This window comes from Zea mays, chromosome 6 (assembly GCF_902167145.1).
Source record: "Zea mays cultivar B73 chromosome 6, Zm-B73-REFERENCE-NAM-5.0, whole genome shotgun sequence".
NCBI lineage: Eukaryota > Viridiplantae > Streptophyta > Magnoliopsida > Poales > Poaceae > Zea > Zea mays.
In genome coordinates this window covers 105001736-105008367 of record NC_050101.1, presented here as the reverse complement: position 1 = coordinate 105008367, position 6632 = coordinate 105001736, and positions in this window count along the sequence as shown.

Sequence of the window (6632 nt, the reverse complement as noted above, 5' to 3'; positions counted from 1 at the left end):
TATCGAGATTTCTTATGTTAACACTAAAGATCAATTAGCCGATATCTTTACCAAGCCTCTTGATGAACAAACTTTTACCAAACTTAGGCATGAGCTCAATATTCTTGATTCCCGCAACTTCTTTTGTTAGATTGCACACATAGCTCATTTATATACCTTTGATCATATCTCTTCTGTATATGCTATGACTAATGTGTTTTCAAGAGTATTTCAAACCAAGTCATAGGTATATTGAAAGGGAATTGGAGTCTTCGGCGAAGACAAAGGCTTCCACACCGTAACTCATACTTCGCCATCACTCCAAGCAACTCTCTATTCTTTGGGGAGAAATGAGCATCATAGAAAAGGACTTCGTCTTTGGGAGAAAGTAAGAGCCCAAAGCTCAAGGACCGGACTTCGCCTTTGGTATAATCTTAACTCATTTATTTATGACCAAAGGGGAAGATAGCACTTCGAGGGCTCTAATGATTCCGTTTTTGGCGATTCATGCCAAAAAGGGGGAGAAATGAGCCCAAAGCAAAAGGACCGCACCACCACCGATTTCAAAAAAAACTTAGTGTTGAATATTTATCAATTGATTTTCCTATTGTGTTCAAAAAGGGGGAGAAAGTAGTATTTCAAAATGATATATCAAAACCCTCTTGAACACTAAGAGGTGGATCTCCTTTAGGGGGAGTTTTGTTAAGTCAAAGGAGAAGCATTTGAAACAGGGGGAGAAAATTTCAAATCTTGAAAATGCTTTGCAAACTCTTATTTATTTACCTTTGACTATTTGCAAAAGATCCTTGAAATGGATTTACAAAAAGAATTTGCAAAAACAAAACATGTGGTGCAAACGTGGTCCAAAATGAAGAAACAATCCATGCATATCTTGTAAGTATTTATATTGGCTCAATTCCAAGCAACCTTTACACTTACATTATGCAAACTAGTTCAATTATGCACTTCTATATTTGCTTTGGTTTGTGTTGGCATCAATCACCAAAAAGGGGGAGATTGAAAGGGAATTAGGCTTACACCTAGTTCCTATATAATTTTAGTGGTTGAATTGCCCAACACAAATCTTTGGACTAACTAGTTTGCCCAAGTGTATAGATTACACAGGTGTAAAAGGTTCACACTCAGCCAATAAAAAGACCAAGTTTTGGATTCAACAAAGGAGCAAAGGGGCAACCGAAGGCACCCCTGGTCTGGCGCACCGGACTGTCCGGTGTGCCACCGGACATGTCCGGTGCACCAGGGGGACTCAGACTCAAACTCGCCACCTTCGGGAATGTCCAGAGGCGACTCGGCTATAATTCACCGGACTGTCCGGTGTACACCGGACAGTGTCCGGTGCGCCAAGGGAGGTTGGCCTCAGGAACTCGCCAGCTTCGGGAAACTCCAACGGCTAGTCCGCTAAAATTCACCGGACTGTCCGGTGCGCACCGGACTGTCCGGTGCGACTCCAGTGCAACGGCTACCTCCGCGCCAACGGCTCTCTGCCGCGCATTTAATGCGCGCTCTGCGCGCGCAGAAGTCAGGCGCGCCCATACTGGCACACCGGACAGCAAACAGTACCTGTCCTGTGTGCATCGGACACCCAGGCGGACCCACAAGTCAGAAGCTCCAACGGTCAGAATCCAACGGCAGTGATGACATGGCAGGGGGCACCGGACTGTCCGGTGTGCACCGGACTGTCCGGTGCGCCATCGAACAGACAGCCTTCCAACGGCCACTTTTGGTGGTTGGGGCTATAAATACCCCAACCACCCCACCATTCATTGCATCCAAGTTTTCCCACTTCTCAACCACTTACAAGAGCTAGGCATTCAATTCTAGACACATACAAAGAGATCAAATCCTCTCCAATTCCACACAAGGCTTTAGTGATTAGCGAGAGAGATTTGCCGTGTTCTTTTGAGCTCTTGCGCTTGGATTGCTTCTTTTCTTTCTCACTTGTTCTTGTGATCAAAACTCCATTGTAATCAAGGCAAGAGGCACCAATTGTGTGGTGGCCCTTGCGGGGAAGTTTTGTTCCCGGCTTTGATTTGAGAAGAGAAGCTCACTCGGTCCGAGGGACCGTTTGAGAGAGGGAAGGGTTGAAAGAGACCCGGCCTTTGTGGCCTCCTCAACGGGGAGTAGGTTTGAGAGAACCGAACCTCGGTAAAACAAATCCGTGTGTCTCACCTCTTTATTCGCTTGCGATTTGTTTTGCTCCCTCTCTCGCGGACTCATTTATATTTCTTACGCTAACCCGGCTTGTAGTTGTGATTATTTTTGAGAATTTCAGTTTCGCCCTATTCACCCCCCCTCTAGGCGACTATCAATCACAACTCCTTAATCGTAACTCCGATGTTAGTAGTTCTCGATTCCGCGATCTCGTAGCAGCGTGTAGAATATTCTTATTCAGTTTGTACTTATGTTTGGTGTGATGTTAATTTTGTCTATACCATGTTTGTTTGTATTGCTACGACTAGCAGTGAGGTTTCGAGGATTTGAAGAATCATCCTGGTAATTGGAATCTCAAGTGTCAGGCAAGTTGTGCCCTTGATCCACTTTTGTTACCCAATAATGTTCTTTAATATCACCTATTCAATGCATAGGTTTAATTTTGATGGGACCCAATAGGTCACCCTAGTCTATTTATCCTGTTTACCTTGTTTACCCCTGATTCACTTGGGTAGTTATGCTATTGCTCTATATGGTTTTGGGATTAATATTTCATTATATCCATGTTCCAATTATTTTGTTATGTTATTTATGTTCATGATAAGATCATTATGTTAATTGGAACATGGAGCGACCACCCGGGAAAACAGTGCTACCACAAGGGTTTAATGGGACGCCCTTGGCTGATTAACTAGGAAAGCTAGTGGAGGTCTTCCTTACCCGAAAGGGGCAAGGGCAGTAGGGGAGTGGTCAGTGTAGGGAGGTCCTTGGGTTGATTTTGCTGTGATGGCGGTCAGGCGAGGGATTCCTGCACTGGAGCTTCCTATAAACTGTAGCGGGATTTCTGAAGCTAGTGGAACTTTGTAAAGGCCTCGTAGTGTTACCCTGCCTCGCTTCCTTGGTAGAGGTGTATGAGATTCATGACCCCTTGGCAGATGGGTAACACGGCTTGTGGGTAAAGATGCGCAACCTCTACAGAGTGTAAAACTAGTATACTAGCCGTGCTCACGGTCATGAGCGGCTCGGACCCTCACATGATTAATTTATGGAACCTAAATTCAATTTGTCATTTGCATGGGATTATTTATTAATTTTGTTCTATTACTTTTATTAAGGTTTGGTATTTACTTACACCTAGTAATTGCTAATAAAAGTTTGACCAACATTAAAAGCAATGCTCAGCTTTAACCATTTTCTTTGATAAGCCTTACACTTCATGAGCTCCCACCTTTGGCGAGTTCATGCACATTATTCCCCACAACTTGTTGAGCGATGAACGTGTGTGAGCTCACCCTTGCTGTCTCACACCCCCCCATAGGAGAAGAACAGGTGGTTCAAGAGGAGCCATAACGAGGAGTTCGATTCGATCTAGGTGGCGTCTCCCAGTTGACTTTCTGGCGCCAAGGATGGATTTTAGATCTTGCTATATTTATCATTTATTTTGTAAGACTTCCGCTATGTAATAAGTACTCTGATTATTGTGACATTTATCTCTATACACTCTGTGATTATATATGTTGTCTTCTTTGGCGCATGTATGAGATGCACCCGGCTTTGTCCCTTAAAGCCCGGGGTGTTACACAATTCTCATCTATGTACGTGTAATTTCTCTGGTTTGTGACACTAATTGATACCCATTATTAATTTGTGCTACAACCATGTTATGGTTGACAAATATTTTTGGAGTTTTTTATTGTACGTTTACTATTTTTGAGACCAAAGTTTCATAATAAAAGGTTTTAAGTTACACACACAAGAAATTAGTAACAATAACTTCTTTCTGAAACATAGGCATCACAAGTATTTTACTGAATACCACTATACGTTTATTTATGCACACGCTTAGTTCCATTCTAAACTTCAAACATGTGATCTGCATCTCTTTACATTACAATTTCCATTGATGTATGAACTCTCAATATATAAACTTTGTTAGAAATGTGTCATCAAGATTTCGATGTATCCTAGGCTCTCACTTGAATTTCAGTAGACTGAACCCGTCAGATACCTGAAAGATTGTCTTTTTGTTCCAAGACTTACCATGATTATTTTATTTCCATTACATTGGGAGGACATACAACATAAGTTTCTACAATTGGAGAGACTTACCATGATTTTATTTTCATGCTTTCCTGAGTTTGGTTAGTCTAACATGATGACAAGACAAGCACACACATTCTACTTTCAACATCAAATTAAAAAATGACATCTTATGGTGTAACATTGTAGGTATAAATTAACATTCATGGGATCAGATGGAACAGTGACAACACAAATGTTCAGGTATAAATTAACATTCATGGGATCCAATGGAACAGCGACAACACAAATGTTCTGCTTTGATAATGTAGCACAACACATAGTTGGCAAATCATGTGAAACAGTTCTAAAACTAGCCACTGAACCAGCACTGGTACCTCCAGATCTGGCACAAATAGTTTCCTTAAAGTTTACAATTCGCGTAACAGCTTCAACCAAACCTTCTCTCAATGAGAGTAGCAACCCACAAAAAAAAACTTTTTCCATATGCAGGTCTCAAGTCTTGGATGCAGCACAAGGAACTAATAAAGACAAGGTAACTCCATTCTCAACCAAAACAAACTTAAAGAAAATATTACCCAAATAATCTAGCCTTCAATAAATAGAATTCCCCTTTCCTTTATAAAAAAGTATCTCAGCTAAAAAAAACTACAAGGATCTTTCTCTAAACAGAAATACTGTAATAATGATACAATGCCTACATACTGCAAACATAAGTCACTGTTTCTTTAAAAAATATTCATGCTAATTGGTTGGTTCTCAGCCTATTGATTTAAAATAAACTCAAATTACACCAAAGATTCTTTGGAAGATTTAGTTGTTTCATTTTTAGATAACTAAAATACTTTGACAATGCTTGTCTATGTGATCTACATTTGCATACATACTGGAAACACAAGGTCCTATTTCCTAGAAAAAAATCTAATCCATATTGATCAATTGATTCTCAACCTATAAGTTGAAAATAAACTAAAAACCATTAAAAATATTTGGAAAGATTAATAATTTTATTATTAGGGAACTGAGATACTTTTGCAAAACATGCCTTTATGTTAGCACACACACTTCTACTATGCTACTTTTTGGCCCTCCTCCGAATCAAAAATAAAATTTGTCTTTATATTTCATAGTAACACATTTAATACAACTACATTCTCCACTTTATTTTTACAGAAAAGCATGTGCCAACAGTTCACAAAATATGCCTTACATCTGCATTGATTTATCCCACAAATTTAAAATCTGTACTTGCAGACACACTGATTCTTATATACTTAAACTAGCAATTCTCCTGTTTGACACCACAGTGAATACTGCAAACCATATTTACAGCAGTAACACACTACTAAAAATTCAATACTAAAACACTTCAAACAAAAAAGTTTCTCTCCCTAATTGTCATGGGCATCATAGGGAGCGAGAGGCAACAGCCAGGCTGGGATAAGGCTAGAGAATAAGATTGAGATGAACTGGGATAAGGCTAGAGAATAAGATTGAGATGAGAGAATTGTGGAGAGTTAGTTAGCATCAGATAAGTCCAAGAAAGTAGGAGTTAGTTGAGAGTTTGTAGGAGAAGTTGGTTAGCCATAGGGCTATTTATAAGCCGCATGGCAGCAGAGAATAAATCAAGCAAGATCATTATCAAACCAATCTCTCTCTCTTGCAATGACCCTCTCAAGCGCCTAGGGCTGCTACCCTAGAACCAAGCATGCGGCAGAGGGGTATAACCTCGCCGGAGAAGACAACTATCCCCATGGACCGAAGGTCCATGACACCCCTCTGTCGCAGGCTTGGTTCTAGGGTAGCAGCCCTAGGCGCTTGAGAGGTTCATTGCAAGAGAGAGAGATTGGTTTGATAATGATCTTGCTTGATTTATTCCCTGCTGCCATGCGGCTTATAAATAGCCCTATGGCTAACCAACTTCTCCTACAAACTCTCAACTAACTCCTACTTTCTTGGACTTATCTGATGCTAACCAACTCTCCACAATTCTCTCATCTCAATCTTATTCTCTATCCTTATCCCAGCTCATCTCAATCTTATTCTCTAGCCTTATCCCAGCCTGGCTGTTGCCTCTCGCTCCCTACATGGGCATCATAGGGAGCGAGAGGCAACAACCAGGCTGGGATAAGGCTAGAGAATAAGATTGAGATGAGCTGGGATAAGGCTAGAGAATAAGATTGAGATGAGAGAATTGTGGAGAGTTGGTTAGCATCAGATAAGTCCAAGAAAGTAGGAGTTAGTTGAGAGTTTGTAGGAGAAGTTGGTTAGCCATAGGGCTATTTATAAGCCGCATGGCAGCAGGGAATAAATCAAGCAAGATCATTATCAAACCAATCTCTCTCTCTTGCAATGACCCTCTCAAGCGCCTAGGGCTGCTACCCTAGAACCAAGCCTGCGGCAGAGGGGTATAACCTCGTCGGAGAAGACAACTATCCCCA